Source organism: Pleurodeles waltl, chromosome 4_2, assembly GCF_031143425.1.
Source record: "Pleurodeles waltl isolate 20211129_DDA chromosome 4_2, aPleWal1.hap1.20221129, whole genome shotgun sequence".
Lineage (NCBI taxonomy): Eukaryota > Metazoa > Chordata > Amphibia > Caudata > Salamandridae > Pleurodeles > Pleurodeles waltl.
Genome location: NC_090443.1, coordinates 218512692 through 218530304, shown reverse-complemented (window position 1 = coordinate 218530304; position 17613 = coordinate 218512692).

Here is a 17613-nt window from a genome sequence, read left to right as displayed (position 1 = left end):
TACATATGTGTTTAATAGGTCTGGAGTTGAATTGTGTAACTGCTGAAATGTTTTTATTTAACTGTTGGTCTTCAACTTTCTCAGGAGAGCCAGTTGCCAAGTAGACTGATCTGTATTCCCATTGAAGAGAAGCGTATTACTCAGCATTTGAAGCCCTTTTATTGAAAACAACTTGATTTGGGAACAGCTTTACTGCAGATCATAAAAAAAAGATTTCTGTAAATTCAATGTCAGATTTAATTTTCCTATAAAATATACTAAAAAGTCAGACAACTTTTGTAGTCCATTAGCCATTCTTGCTATAAGGAAGGCATCACCAGCATTTTATAAGGCTGGGATTGGGTGATGCCTATCATTGGCAGATCCAGACCTTCTTTCAATAGGGATTGTTCAAGGTGATTGATAGATAAAGTCAATAAAAAGGGGCTAGTGCACACCTCTGCCTGGCTCACCGTTTGATCCTAAAAGAGTTAGTACACTACCCTTTTGAGCCACAACAAATCCTAGCATTGCCATTCTCATATAATTTGCTTAACAGATGTATTAGGCTCTCACATGCCCCTAAATATCTCATGATGTGTCATAATTCTACATGTTTGACACAATCAAATGTGTTGCTAAGGTTTATAATCCAATTTAGAGGAAACCTTTCTTGGCCCAGTATATTTATTAGTAAGTTCAAGTACTGTTCAAAAGTATCCAGACTCTTTTAAAACCCAAATTGAAGGTTGGACAGAATTTAATTTTCCTTGGCCCACAATTCCAACTTCACTAGTAGGACTCTTCCAAGTAATTTAGCAGAAGAGTCCAGTAGAGGAATGGATCTATAGCACAAAGGATCCAAGCTACTGGTCTTCTTGAAAATGGGTAAACAACAGCAATACATTACTTCGTACAGGTGCCCATAAATCAGAGTTTTTCTTAAGAAGGAGGTCATAAACTGTACCCCTTGGAGGGACGAGGGGTGGGGCATCTGCCAAGCCTAAATAAAGCAGAAGAAAAAATACTCTGAGAACAGAAAACATAAGATTTCAGAGTTTTTAAGGAGGAGATGTGCGTTGATGCACCTATACTTATAGAATAAAATACCCTCCAACTGTACTTAATTAGGTCAAAGTGTATCACCTGTGATCTTATTGAATCACTCGAGTTGGGAGTTCCTTGCTCCATATATTTACTGGTTTTGTGCCAAGTTACTTTAGTTTATATACTGATCATATTATTTAAATCACAATCTCCTTTTTTGCCTTTAGATATTGGGAAGACGATGACACAGGAGTGTGATTATTTTGGGGGGTTTTCAACCTAAATCACAGGTGAAAGTACTTATACTTCAGCTAGGGATGAGTCTGATCGTATTTTTACTTCCTTCCATTTTTGCATTAAGCATATTCTATATGCTGCCACATGGCTAAACAGGTTGTAAGGGATTTCACAGAAAAATAAGTTCATTGAATACCATGATTGAGAAAGCATTTCATCTAAACTATTTAATAAACATGTTCAGATTGAATGGCATTTCCCTTTTCATGGAAGAAACAATTTATAAAATGTATTTTAGGTCGCAGTTCGGTTTTGAATGCTTAATTTTTAAGAGTAAATGCAATGGTTGAAGATCTCACTTTCAGAAACAGTTTTGTTAAAGATGTTTATTTCATTGCTTTACTTCATGTTGTCAAACATGCTTTTAATTCACTGATCCATCACCACCTGTAAACATCATCCATCGCTGATCCCTCACAACTCCTAAACACCATCAAGCCCTGCCCCTTAAAACGCCTTGCCACAACTAAACTATACTCATCCCTGAAACCTAAAAGCCCTTTACACCTCAAAAATCCACTCACACTGAACCATAAAATCACTCAGTACCCCTTACTCTACCCCATACTGAACCCTAAAAACCCTTTTCTCTGCCTAAATCTTACCCATCCAATACACATTATACACCTCAGCACACCCAAACTCCACCCATCCCTGAACCCTATAGAACCCTCACCGCTCTTACACAACAGCCAGCCATGGCCCATAAGAACTCCTCATGACCGTAACTACTCATCCCTGATACTTAAATACCCCGGTCTACACCTAAGCTCCCTATCCCTGAATTTTTAAAACCCCTCACCAAACTAAATATCACTCCCATGATCCCCAAAAACTCTTTACCACCCAAGTCTCGATGCATAATTAAAACTTAAAATCCCTCACCATCCCTACACTCTGCCCATCCAAGAACCCTGAAACTCCTCAACACCCTTATATTCCACTCATCCATGAACCCTAAAAACCCTCACCAACCCTATATTCCAACCATCTCTGAACCCTAAAAGCACTTTTCTATGCCCAGACTCCAATTATTCCTGACTACTAAAACCCTCTCATCACCCTAAATCGTACCCATTCCAGAACCCAAAAAGCATACAGTAGTCCTAAACTCTACCCATGTTTAAAGTTCTTTTGGATTTTTACTTAAAATTATCTTTCCTTTAAGATGCGTCCTTTAATTATTGATTTTTTTGTATTTCCTTAAAATTGTCTTTGCTTAAAATTGGTTTTCCATGATTTGTTTTCCTCCAATGTGAATTTTCAGTTTTTGTTTTCCATTAAATCACATACATCAGGGTGCACATAGGGTCCAACAGGAATGTGATGTCATTTATGACTAGGTGCACATTATGCAAATTACGCTAACATAACAAAAAAATCTCCTGCACCTAATAAATGATGTTTGAAAATTTTTTTTATAACTTTTTCAACACATAAATAAGCAAATATGCTTCCAATACACTATGTAGGAGTTTAAAATGCTGTTGGCTGCTGTGCACAGACCCCAATACCAAACGAAAGGTGTTTCTTTCCTTGGCAGTATGTTTTGCAGGTCTACTTCCATTTCACATTCCTTCTCCATGGTCAATTCTTGTGTTGCAAACCAAGCTGCCATTTGAATGCAATGAAATCTTGAAATAGTACTTTTGAGAAAGTGCCACTTTTAGTGTGGTCGCCTCCATTTTTTGTGGAACGATGCTGTTGATTTTTTGAATCTGTGCACTAGGACACTTCTAATAAGGCCCCAGTGCATGTGCTTTGTCACCTAGAACATGTTAAAAGTTGTTTGAATACTATGCATAATATTTCTATATTCTATAGTGTATGGTACACCCAGGGCACAGAAAGTTAAATGTCACCTACTGGTGACTGGGCTAATGTGCCCTTCTCTAGAGTGCCAAGACAAACATGACACCAGGCCTACCACTGTAGCCTGGCTGCTGTAATTGCATCCTGACTTGTCCAAATAAACCCTTCAGGAAGAGAAAATCTCCATTTATAAATCACCCATAGGTGGGCTTTGACACCCACAAGGCAAAGTGCATAGTATGTAAAAGTAGGACATCTAGAAAGTTGATTTTAACTTGTCCTTATAGTGACTAGCCCCCAAAAGCTGTTTTCACTGTAGGATGGGTAACTGAACAATAAACACTAGGAAGTGCTATTAAATATTAATTCTGCAATCACGGATTAGGGACCAGCTAGGAAAACAATTCAAGAGCTGTTTTTAATATTTATTAAAAACCCAACTCACTGGTGAAGTCAGATTCATTAATATTAACGGCATTTGTACTAGACTCTTACTGTCACACTGGTGAATGGCTCTGATGAGATACTACCAGAGCCAGAAAAGGGAAAATGACCCTGTGGCAGGAAAACCAGTTTGGCACTTCGGGCCATATTTATGGCATTCTGCATCACCACATAGAAAGAGGGAGAAACCTCTCAGGGTTGTTTTTGTGTAGGAAGGTGTTCCAAAAGCAATCCTGCATGCAATGCAGGCACCCTTGAACCATGGTGCAACGGTGCCTAAATTGACACCAGGCTGCCAAAATGATACCAGTGCAGGGCAAAAGGACAGGAATGCATCAAATTGGATGACTGCAGCACTTTCCTGTGATTTTCCTGTCATGCAGGGCAGTGCAGCAAGGTGGCTTCCTGTGCTGCCCTACGCCACCAAGCCCATAAATATGTGCTTTAATTTAATTCAAAGTTGCCTCCCCTGTCATAAGCTGATACCAGATAACACCTGCACAGCCCCATCTTTTGTCCAACTAGTCAGGCACACATCAAACTCAGTGGGGCAAAAGGTGTCCCCAGAATTGGTTTAGAGAGACCGCATAGGAGGGGCTGCTCATTACAATGGCCACACCTCATTGTAAGCGCACAGCCCTGCACATGAGGGGAAGGGGTTCTCCATCTTGGCTTTAGTGTACAAGGGGCACTGTGGGATTGTTTGCAGTACATCACACATTTTCTCCTGAAAAGGTGCGTAGGGTTAACACAGCAAACTTTTACTCTGATGGTTAGGGAGGAGCCAGGAGTCACATATAGCCACTAGTTACTGTCAGGGCCATTCATAAATATGGCACACCAGGACATCTTCTTCAGAACACTACTAAGCCTGTAGAAGAACAGAAGGTCTTCACCTGCTGTTTGACAACTGAGGGGCTTAATCTGCTCCCACTTGTACCCAGTAGATAGAAGTGGCTACAACCATCATTTGGCAGAACATTTTTGTATGTTACAGGGCCAACAGAAGCTGAATAGGCCTTTCTTGGAATGACCAACTGACCATTACCAGCTAGACCTGACCTGGACTTTGCTGGTGGCCTCTTCTGGAGTGAACCTTAAACCCATAGTGCTGTTTCTGAGGATGTAGGACCCTCAGTTGTGTCTAACAGGGCTTCTACCTGAGATCATGGGACTCAGAAAGATTTTTTACTTTAAGAGGTCTGGAGGACCGGGACAATGCTGACAAGTCAGTCAGTCCAAAGCTCATTGGTAATGGAAACAGGTGTCTGTCTCAGCAGAAGAAAATCTGATTCAGCTGGACTTTGCAAAGAAAGTATCCAACCTTGTAGGGCTCTCTTTGTATACAACCCACAGACTTACCTTGCTGCATGACTCTAATCTATGAAAAAGAGATGGAGGGGCTAGTTTAAATACTGGTGGGTGAGTTGCTCCATCACAACAGTGACCGATATCCCGTCCTCCAATATCTAAATCTAATTATATCATATGGTATTTAGATACTTGCGGACAGGATATATGTCACCGTTGTGACGGAGTAACTCATCTGCCAATATCTAAATCAGGCCCTAAGTCTGAAAGTAAAATTTGTGACCCTCCAAGCCAAGAGCTTCAACAGGAGTTGGTTCAAAACCAAACTGACATTGTGGAACCCTCCTCAGATTCAGCATGTTACGTAGCCTCAGAGGGCTCTCAGAAACAAATCCCAAGGTAAAACTTCCAACCAGGTCGAACCTTGTTGGTGTATTTGACATGCACTTTACTGTGGTTGGCCTTAAATCATGCCTTGGTCCTGGTTTTTTACAGTGATCAGTGACTACTATTAACTTAACACTTTCAGCTTTTTAGCAAAATTCATATCTCTGGTTTCCCTTATAGGACTTTTGCCATTTTTGGGTCATGTTGCTCATTAAATTATTCTAAATTTTTAGAAATTGGAGTGAGATTTTAATTGTGCTGCGCTGCTGACGTTTTAACTAGTTTGGTACTTCTAAATGCTTTATACACTTTTTTGAAGTGGGCATGTCTGCCCTGTGCCATAACTACAAGGAGTTGAGCTCAGGTTTAAATTTTTGAGATCTTTAACTGGACCTAAGAAAATGTTGACCTTTTTACTAATGGTGGACTACCATCTACCCCAACAAATAATTCACTGTCTTACAGGTACCCTTTGTTTTTTCATTTAGACAGCGTGAAAACTGCAATTTTGCTCTATCTGGCAGATGCCCTAACTCATGGTTCCAACTTCTCCAAGTGGGACACTCTGATTTCCATATACTCAGGACTGCCTGAGGAGTTCTAAGTCAATTTCAGCCTTCAATATCTAATATCTAGCATATTTCTTATGTCAAAGTATATTCTAGCACATACTTGTAACACATTTAGGATTGCTTTCTAAAAAGAAAATGTTAGGTACTCCAAAGTGATATAAGAATTCCTCTCTCGCAGCATTTGTAGGAAAATACCATCTTTCTTGACATGTTACCCCCAATTTCTGCCTGTTTGTCAATATGTCTCACTGGGATCCTGCTGGCCAGGATCCCAGTGCTCATGGTTTGTGGCCTAATGGGTGTGTTGTCAATAGTGCTTAACTGTGTCACTGAAGTTCTGCTAACCAGACCTCCAGTGCTTATGCTCTCTCTGCTTCCAAATTAGTCACTATATTTTTGTGACTTCATACTCCAATTCCAATTGGCACACTGGACCCCCCTTATAAGTCCCTAGTATATGGTACCTAGGGTTCCAGGACATCCTTATGGGCTGCAGCTTTTTTTTGCCACCCATAAGGAACTCAGACAAACCTTTCTTCAGGACTGCCACTGCAGCCTGAGTGAAATAGTGCCCACACTATTTCACAGCCATTTTTACTTAAGTAACTTATAAGCCACTTGCATGTCTAACCTTCATTTACTGAAGGCTAGGTACAAAGTTACTACATGTGAGGGCACCCTGGCACTAGCAAAGGTGCCCCCACACTGTCCAGGGCCAATTCCCCAGACTTCATGAGTGCAGGGATACCATTACATGGGTGCACTACATATAGATCAATACCTATATGTAGCTTTACAATGCTAACTCTGAATATGGCCATGTGAGGTGTCTAATACCATGGAATTGTCCCCCCATTTAAAATCTGGTATTGGCAGGCCAATCCCATGCATCCTGGGGGCTCCGCCATGGACCCCCAGTACTGCCAAACCACCTCTCTGAGGCTTGCACTGCAGCTACAGCTGCTGCCACCTCACAGACAGGGGTCTGCCCTCCTGGGGTCTGAGCAGCTCAGTCCCTGGAGGGCAGAACAATGCATTTCCTTTGGGAGGAAGATGTTACACCCTTTCCCTTTGGAAATAGGTGTTTCGGGCTTGGGAGGGGTAGCTTCCCAGAGCCTCTGGAAATGCTTTGAAGGGCACAGATGGTACCCTCCTTGCATAAATCAGTCTACCCCCAGTCCCTGCTCTGGCGCGAAACTTGACAAAGGAAAGGGGAGTGACCACTCCCCTGTCCATCACCACCCCAGGGGTGGTGCCCAGAGCTCCTCCAGTGTGTCCCTGGCGTTAGCCATCTTCTTTTCCAAGGTGTGGGGACACTACGGAGATCTCTGAGTGGCCAGTGCCAGCAGGTGATATCAGAGACCCCTCTTGATAGGTGCATACCTGGGTAGGCATCCAATCCCCCTCTCCGGGCTATTTAGGGTCTCTCCTGTGGGTTCTTCTTCAGATTCAGCTTGCAAGACTCCTCCAGGTATCCTCTGTATCATCTGCTTCAGCTTCTGACTGTCGGATCAACCGTAGACTGCTCCAGGAACCGCTGTAACTGCAAGAAAGTATCCAGGACCACTCCTGTGACCTGCAACTCCAGCTCCAGCCAGCATTTGCAACAGTTTCTAAGGTGTGCATGCTCTGAGGACTCCCTTTCTTCACCCTGCACCAGAAGAACCGAAGGAATCTCCTGTGGAGTGACGGAGTCACTTCCCTGCTCCTGCAGGCACCTTCCAAGATGGCAACCCGTTCTCTGGGACTCCTCTGGTGCTCCCTGGAACACAGGTGGTGGACCCATCCTACCCAGACTGTCCTAAGGTCCAGCTGTCCAGATTTGGAGGAGGTAAGAGCTTGCCTTTCCAGTTTGTGACAGTACCCCTGTGCACCGTGTCATCAATAACTCCTGGGGCTTCTGTGCACTTCTTCCAAGAATCCTTTGTGCACAGTGTAGCCCAGGTCCCCAGCACTCCATCCTGCAACGCACAACCCGATGACTTGATCTCCGGCGTCTTGGGACCTTCTTTTAATGTGCTGCACCAACCACATTTTGTCTGTATCCTGGGACTCCTGAGGGTGCTGCCTGGTCATCTGTGGGCTCTCCTCAGTGTTGGGAGCCCCCTCTGCCTCCTCAGTCAATGTTGAGGCCCCCAGGTCCCTTCTGGGTCCAGGCAGCACCATTTTGACGCAAACCGCGACATTGCCTGAACCAAGACTTGTTGGATGACTCCAGCGACGCAAACTGCCTGCATCCAACATCTTGACGTGGGACATCTCCTGCACCATTCAGGAACCTGCAGCCATCTTCTTTGGTGCTCTTCTGCAGTCTTCTTCTAACCGGAGAATCCTCTTTTGCACCATCTTATAGGTTGGCAGGGGCTCCTGTCCTTCCTGGAATCTTCTGCGATTTCTGGACTTGGTCTCCTCTCCTCACAGGTCTTCAGGTTCAGGAATCCACCATTTGTTGCTTGCAGTCTTGCTTGGTTCTTTCAATAACTCTAATCACAACTTTAATTGTGTCTTGAGGAAACTTTCAGTAGTTTACTCCTACTTTCCTTGGCTCTGGGGTGGGGTATTTTACTTACCTTTGGTGTTCTCTTACACTCCCAGTGCCCCTCTACACACTACCCTTGCCTAGGTGGGAATTTGTGATTCGCATTCCACTTTCTTAGTATATGGTTTGTGTTGCCCCTAGGACTATTGCATTCTATTGTATTTTCCACTGTTTGCACTATTCTATGACTATTTACTTACCTGATTTTGGACTCTAGTGTATATAATGTGTATTACACTTACCTCCAAAAGGAGTATTGCCTCTAAGATATTTTTGGCCTTGCGTCACTAAAATAAAGTACTTTTATTTTTGGTAACACTGAGTATTGTCTTATATTGTGTTATAAGTACTGTGTAACTATAGTGGAATTGCAGCACCTTTGCATGTCTACTAGTTTAGCCTAAGCTGCTCTGCTACAGCTACCTCTAGACAGCCTAAGCTGCTGGAACACTGCCTACATTTCCCTAATAAGGGATAACTGGACCAGGCATAAGGTGTAAGTACCTAGGCTACCCACTACAAACCAGGCCAGCCTCCTACAGCATTACTCAAAACAGTAGTCTTCCTCTGGACTGACCTGGATGGGAGATCAACATTCTACAGTTTTTAAGTTTGAAAGGCCAACTATACAGCTGAAAGTCTCGTAAAGACAGGCTCTCTTTATCTTTTCTCTTTGTAAGTTCTTCTGTATTCCCCAAGAAACCCAGATGAAAACAACAACTTGACCCCCTAACTCAGCTATTGTTTTTTTGTGAAATTCAAAGTTATACAGTTAAAGAGGAATGTCAGTTTGGGTAAAACTGTCAATTTTACTAGATAAGTGCAGATATATGTATTATTAGAGGTAAATTTTGCCACTGTTTTAACAATGTATCCAACGCTTTCAGTTTCATTATTAAAATGAATCATTGAGAAGTCTCATATTAAAATCATGCCCAAGTATCATATTTGGTTACATATACATCTGACTTATAGAGAATATTCCAAGTTATATGCTTTGGGGCATATTTACAAACCCTGTATGCCACTGGAGCATCACTTTTTTAAAACATCGGCAGTGCAGACTGCAGACCCATATCTATGAGGCCATGCAAAGCCACTTTTCGTGGTGTAAGTATATATATCTATAAATATATAAACATATATATATATATATATATATATAGAGAGAGAGAGACAGAGTAAGGCAAGGCAGCACAAGTTCCTGTGTTGCCTTACTCTGCATCAGGGGTGCTTTCCATGGGCTTGTGGTGGGATTTTCCCCTGCAACACCCATGGGTTTTGGCGCATTCCCAGATTTACAAGGACATAACAAGGATAAATATTTGTATTTCTCCTTATCTCTTTCTCTTTCTAACACCTCCATGGTTTGTTTTTGTGTAGAAAGGCACCCCTTTGTGTAAATAAACAGTCTGCGTGCAGTGCAGGCATCCTTTCACCATGGTGCAAAGGTGCCTACGTTGATGCTAGGTAGTCAAAAGAGTGCCAGCACAGGGGAAAAGGACAAACATGCATGGTATTTCATAAATAACAATGCATTTCGGCCCTTTTCCTGTGGCATAGGGAAGTGCAGCAAGGTCACTTGCTGTGCTGCCCTGTACCACTTGAGTAAATATACTCTGTATCATTGACCTGATAGACTCATACCTGAGCAAAAACTATGTACTAAATCCTCAGTGTAGGGTAATGTTTTCTCTGGTTATGAAGCACATGTAATTACAACATTTGCATGAATTGCTATTTTATTTCTCTATCATTTACTTGTGAAATAATAACATTCAAATTTGTTCCAAGCAGCTTGTAAAAGGTTCATAATAAATTTCAAATCATAAGGGGAAGAGGGGACATACCGCTCTTATGCCTCTTTCTATTTTAAATAGCGATGTTAAATTCCCATTTATTATTTCACTGGTTTTAGTAGAACCAGAAATCAGTGCCCAGCATTGAGCATGACAAGCTCTGGGCCATTATGAGAGACCTCCCAGTGGATGCACCTGTAGTATAGTTAGGCAGCTATACTCTGGGAGCAGGACCTGGGTACGGTCTGGCATTAAGGGAGAGTGTACCCCACCATTCAGCATAGAGAGGGGCGTTAGGCAAGGTGTTTACTTACAGCATTTCTTCTTACACTGCATATAAATAGTTTGGGAAGTGTCTTGGTAGACCAATGTAGAGACCTTCCCCAAATTGGACGCTGCCTGATTCCTCCAGTTCTCTATGCTGACTATGCTGTCCTCATGGCCTGTACTCCATTGGGACTGCAACACTAAGGGGATCGTTATGATCCCGGTGGTGAGTGGTAATATGGCGGCAGTATCGCCAACAGGCTGGCGGTACATACCCCCACATTATGAGAATGGCAGGTTGGCTGCAGCCAACCCGCCACTTCTCCACTCAGACCGCCATGGCGGTAGCAGCCGCTGTGCCGAAGATGTCAATCTCCAGCAAGGCAGCAGGTATAGTACCGCCAGCGGCATTTTGAGCCTACTCACCACAATGGTTTCCGAGGCGTTCCTAACCATGGCTGTAAGCCCTACCGGTAACAGGGAATTCCTTCTCTGTCACTGGTAGGCGGCTCCCTCACCCCCCTCCACACCCACCTGACGTCCTCCAAACCCCCTCCATCCATCCCCCCCTTCTGATCCTCTCACTCCCCCTTTCGATCCTCTTACCCCCATACACTCACACACCCACAGACACGCATCACGCATACACCCACCCACTCACACTGGCATACACACATTAATACATGCATACATCCAGTCATGCTCGCACACATTCTTACACACAGTCACACTGACATGCAGACACGCACTCACTTTACCATTCTTACACGCATTCACACACATGTATACACCCACGCAACCAACACTACACACACAGATGCATTCACGCACACACTAACACAATACCTCCCACCCCCTCCCCTGTCGGTAGACCACTTTACTTCTTCCAAGTGGACTTCCTGCAGGGCATGGGAAGGGGCGCTGCTGCCACCAGCAGCACCTGCCAGCAGAGCACCGCCTGCCCGTGAAACAGCTGGCGGCGTTCAACTGGCGTGGAGGTGTTGGTGGTAGCAGTGCCAGCTTACCACCATCCGCCAGTATGATCACTGCCGGATTTCCACCCTTCTTGTGGCGGAAGTCTGGCAGTGATCATAGTATGGCGGATGGATAGTAGCCACGGTGATGGTATTTTGGCGGCTGTCACCGTGGTGGTAGGTAGTTTTTATCACCAATGACATAATGAGGGCCTTAGTGACTAGCTTTGTCAGCTATATGCAGGATCATGGCTTCTTAGTCAACAAAAGTAAAACCTTTGTCACAAATTGTGGGAAAAGGTCAATGAAGTGCTGTGATATTATGACCAATGACACCAAGATCTGCTTCACTAAAATCTTCTCCTACCTGGGCATTTTGTTTGATCAGGAAGGCTCTTAAACACAGGCGGTCAACACAAGAAAGCTCCAAGCTCCAGTTTATGAAAACTACCATGGCCCTGTGTATCTTTGAAAGGCAACCTGACAAGAAACCACAAAAGGAGCAGCTTTTCATCTATAAAGCAAATGCCTTGTATGGTGCAGGTGTATGGGGGCACACTGATTGCCAAGTCTTGCAAGTGGTGGAGGATGCCTTTTTACATTATCTCCTTTTGGTACCCAATAGTAGTTCCTCTTCTGCTTGCCACACTGAGCTAGGACTATTTTTTCTAATAGACATAGCAAAGATTCAACCAGTTTTACTCTGGCATAAGATCTAGACAACCAAGCACATTACCCTTAATCAGGGCATTATTAGGGACTGCCTTAAGCCATGCTTTGCTCTTCATATTCTGGGGCTATACATCAAAAGTTTCATAGGGGATATGGGTCACCCAGAATTTTTTGATCAGCCCAAAACCATAGACCGTATCAGCACAAATAACCTTAAAGTGGGTTGTTTATCATTGCTCGAGACCTGATATTGTCTGACAAATTGCTGAAGCCCAGTCCAGCCCAGATGATGCTGATTACCAAAGACAGGCATCTGTACTTAAAAATAATCCACAATGCCCACCACAGGTATGTCCTAACTTGTCTCAGATTGGATATTTTCCATCTATTGACTAGTTTCTTGAGACAAATGGTTGGTAGCCAAATTTAGTTAACTGTCCCCTGTGACAATGTGTTGATGCAGAGTACATTACATATTGTTTTGTTTTGTAAATTGTACTATGACCAGAGGTAGTGGTTGATTGTACCACTGTTGAATTATCGTGGCTTTGTTCAACACCGACCAGCTCATTTGTTTTTACAAACTCTATCTACTGTTTATATTTGTAAACCAAGTCAAGGTTTATATGGGCTGTGATTAACCCCTTCGCTGCCAGGCCTTTTTCCCTCAGGTGCTGAGCCTTTTTTTGGCTATTTGGGGCAGTTCGTGCTTAGGCGCTCATAACTTTTTGTGCACATAAGCTACCCATGCCAAATTTGTGTCCTTTTTTACTACATCTTAAGGATTCTAAGGATACCCAGAGTTTGTGGGTTTCCCTGGAGAAGACTGAGATATTAGCCAAAATACAGCTAAAATTTTTTTTTTTTAAACAAAATGGGAAACAAGGGCTGCAGAAGAAAGCTTGTGGTTTTCCCCCTGAAAATGGCATCAACAATGGGTTTGTGGTGCTAAAATCACCATCTTCCCAGCTTTCAGGAACAGGCAGACTTGAATCAGAAAACCAAATTTTCAACACAATTTTGGCATTTTACAGGGACATACCCCATTTATACTTTTCTTGTGCTTTCACCCTCCTTCCAGTTACTGACAGAAACCAATGATGGATCCCAGAGAGCTAATCATTCCTGAAAAGTAGACAAAATTCAGCAAGGGGTCATTTGTGTAGATCTTTCAAGGTTTTCTTACAGAGAGTAACAGATAAAAAAAAATTAAATTGAGGCAAAAAAGCCATTTCTGTCCATGTTTCCTTCTATAACTTTTTCCAGCTATGGCAGATTTTTTAAAGCAATATACTGTTACATCTGCTGGACTCTTCTGGTTGTGGGGATGTATAGGGCTTGTAGGTTCACCAAGAAACCTAGGTACCCAGAGCCAATAAAAGAGTTGCACCTTGCAATGGATTTTCATTTTACATTGGGCAAACAGCAAATAATTTGGTGAAATATAAAGAGTGAAAAATACGTATCAAAGAAACTTCTGTATTTCCAAAATGGGCACAAGATAAGGTGTTGAGAAGCAGTGGTTATTTGCACATCTCTGAATCCCGGGGTCCCTATACTAGCATGTGAATTACAGGGCATTTCTCAAATAGATGTCTTTTTTACACGCAGTCTTACAATTAGAAGGCAAAAATTGTATAGAAAGACAAGGGGAAAAAACACTTGTTCTTCTATTATGTGTTGCCCCATGTTTTTCGATAAAAATTGTACCTCACTTGTGTGGGTAGGCCTAATGCCAGTGACAGGAAACGCAACATGGACATATCACATTTTTACATTGACATCTACGGTGTTTTTTGGAAAGTGCCTAGCTGTGGATTTCGGCCTGTAGCTCAGCCGGCACCTAGGAAAACCTACCAAACCTGTGCCTTTTTGAAAGCTAGACACCTAGGGGAATCCAGGATGAGGTGGCTTGTGGGGCTCTCACCATTTCTGTCACCCAGAATCCTTTGCAAACCTCAGAATTTGGCAAAACAAACACCTTTTCCTCACATTTCGGTGATGGAAAGTATTGGAATCTGAGAGGAGCCACAAATGTAAATCCACCCAGCATTCCCCTAAGTCTCCCAATAAAAATGGTACCTCACTTGTGTGGTAGGCCTAGTGCCTGTGGCAGGAAATGCCGCTGAACACAATATGGTCACATCACATTTTCCCAAAGAAAACAGTTTTTTGTAAAGGGCCTAGCTGTGGATTTTGGCCTCTAGCTCAGCCAGCACCTAGGAAAACCTAGCACACCTGGACATTTCTGAAAACTAGACATCTAGGGTAACCCAGGATGGGGTAACTTGTGGCACTCTAACCAGGTACTGTTATCTGGAATCCTTAGCATAACTCAAAATGTGGCTAAAAAAACACTTTTTCCAGACATTTTGGTGCTGCAAAGTTCTGGAACCTGAGGGGTGCCACAAACTTCCTTCATCCCAGCATTCCCCCAGGTCTCCCGATAAAAATGGTACCTGTCTTGTGTGAGCAGGCCTAATGCCCCAGAACCCTACGTGGACACATCAAAATTATCAAATACAAAACTACCTGTTTTTGTGTGGGGCGCCTGCGTTGGTGGTCCTGGGCTCAGCAGCCATCTAGGGAAACCAACCAAACCCAGAAATTTCTAAAAACTAGACACCCGAGGGAGTCCAGGGAGGTGTGACTTGCGTGGATCCCCTGTGTTTTCTTACCCAGAATCCTTAGCAAACCTCAAATTTAGCTAAAAAATGACCTTTCCCCCTCATTTCTGTGTGAAATCACCACACTGGCACAAATTTCCTGCCACCCAGCGTTTCCCTCAGTCTCCTAATAGAAATGATACCTCACTTGTGTAGGTGGGCTAAGTGCATGTGATAGGGAAAAGCCAAAAACATATCTAGAAGTGGGGCAAACTTTTTATCGGTATAGATGTGACAATGTTGGGTGGTATGAATTTTGTGGATTCCTGCAGATTCTGGAAGGTTCCATCACAAAAATGTGGGAAACTGTGTGATTTCAAGCAACGTTGGAGGTTTGCTGGCATTGAGAATAAGAATATAGTGCAGGGTGCATGTGAAGCACACTACTCTGGACTCACCCAGATGTTTAGATTTCAGATGTGTCTAGGTCTCATGGATTTTTTTGGAGCGTCCCAAAGTCCAAAAAGTGCAGCCCTCACCTTTCCAAGTGGGGCGATTTTGAGAGTTAGACAAGCTCTCATGTACCAAATGTAAAACCAAAACCCAAAATAATCAAATGTCCTTTTGTCTGCTGTTGGGATAAGATCTTTTAGTGTGCAGAGGAGTAAGCTGAATGACTGTTACTCCCTTCAGTTGGGGTGCCTATACTGGTTGGAAGCCAACACCCTCTATTTTTTAATTCCCTGGCATCTAGTAGGCTTTCTGCCGCCCCCCGCCCCCTGGGAGTGGATCAGGGTAATTGCCCCCAACAACATTGTCCCCATTTATTTGGAGTGGGGGTATGGCCATACCGCCATCCTCTTTTTTTTTTTTTTTAAACTGCCCTGCTGCTTGGTGGGCTACAGATGGACCTAGGGGGCAGATCTGCCTAACGGAAACAAGCCTATCTGCCCCCATGGGGTTCCTGCTTTTTCAGTGGCTACAACCTGTTTCTGTTCACAGGGCTCTAAAGTATGTTCTTTTCTGGTTACATGTGCTGAGCATTCAAAGGGAGGTCAAATGTTAGAGGTTGTTTATGAGGGCGCCTGTTTCCGACTCCTGCCACCACGGTGCAAAGACAACCATGACTATGTTTACATAGATTTTCTTACGCGCTGACGATGCGAAGAAAAAATCGCTACGTTACAATATTTTATATATATTCACCCAATTTAAGATGGCCGCCACAGGTCATGCGTGATGACGTCACTGACGTCATGACGAGGCCGTCTCTTTTCCTACACAGTTGCTTGTTTTCTACGTTTACATCAGTTGTTTCATTGTCTTCCCACACTCCTCTTGAGAGCCATCACGCCCTGTTTGTGTTCATACAACAGGAGCACATTGCGCTTCCAACAATGCGCAGCATTGTATTCTAAACTGGAGTGCCCTAAACTTCTGCAGGTAAATGGATAAGCTTTGCATTGTGGCCTACCTTTACCTGCTGGTGGGTGGCCTGTTTTCATACGGTCACAGTGGTTCGAGCCCAAACAATGTGCTGTTCTTTGAAGCTTGGGGCGTTTGGAAGGAGGTCCCTGTTAGGGCACTTGTAAATGTACTTCCAGTGGGTGGGTAAGTGAAACGGTGCTGGCCTCAGAAGTGCCCGTCGCATTCCTGCTGGCACACTCCGAGCCAAGCCTCTGTGTCAGAGAATGTGTACCCCAGGTGCTATGTAGGAAGAAGTACCTCTGTTACCCGCCTCAGTTGTAAGAATGCAGCTCACCCTGCGCAGTGTGGTGTCTCCCTGAACAAACTTAATAACTTTACAAGTAGCATTTAACCACCCTCGGCCTGCCGTTCTAAGTGCTCACATGGTAAATCAGATAGTATTCGACATCCCGACCTTAGGAGGATGGAAGGCTAGGTTGGCCTTCCCAGACATCCTGACCTTCTTGTTAAAGCAGATGACAAGGTCGAGTGTGCAACGCTTAGAGCCATCTTGCTGACTAGAAATTGTAGGCCTTTTCACATTTCCAGCACACAGCGTGTTGTCCTTGTTTCCACAAAACTTGCCTACGCAGAAAGGCCGGGGAGAGGTTTACGCAGATTTTACCAAGAATTGCATGTACACTAAGGAAAGATCGTTTTTTGCCCCCACCCTTCTTCCAAGTTCAGTCCCTCCATGTCCTCTTCCACCATCAATGCTCGGTAAGATAGATGACTGCAGCTTGTTTCACTGAAATCCCCAACTTGTGTGCGCATTTTCTTGCTTACTAGAAAATGTACACCTTTTCACATTTCCAGCAATAGCGTGTTGTCTTCGCTTCCACAAAAGCTGCCTATACAGAAAAGCCAGGGAAGGGTTTATGTACATTTTACCAAGAATTACCTGTACACTAAGAAAAGGTAGTTTTTGCCCCCCACCGCTCTTCCAGATCTAGCCCCCGATGTCCTCTTCCCCCTTCAGGGCTCGGTAAAATAGATGACGGCGGCTTGTTTCACTGAAATCCCCTACTTGTGGGTGCATATTATATATATTTATGTCAATTTTACACAGTAGTGGTGGAGTTTCCATTAGAAGAGCCCTTTCTGCCTTGCTAATAGCCAACCTTAGTGAAATTTGATAAACCTGAGCGAAACATTAAAAAACCAAGGGGCATATTTATACTCTGTTTGCGCCGAAATTGCGTCGTTTTTTTTTACGCAATTTCGACGCAAAACTAACTCCATATTTATACTTTGGCGTTAGACGCGTCTAGCGCCAAAGTCCATGGAGTTAGGGTCATTTTTTAGCGTGGACACCTAATTTGCGTTAATTATATGCAAGGTAGGCGTTCCCGTCTAAAAAATCGACTCCGAGGCATGTGCGTGGGATTTATACTCCCGGGCAAAAATCACGCCCGGGAGTGAGCGGGTCAAAAAAAAAGA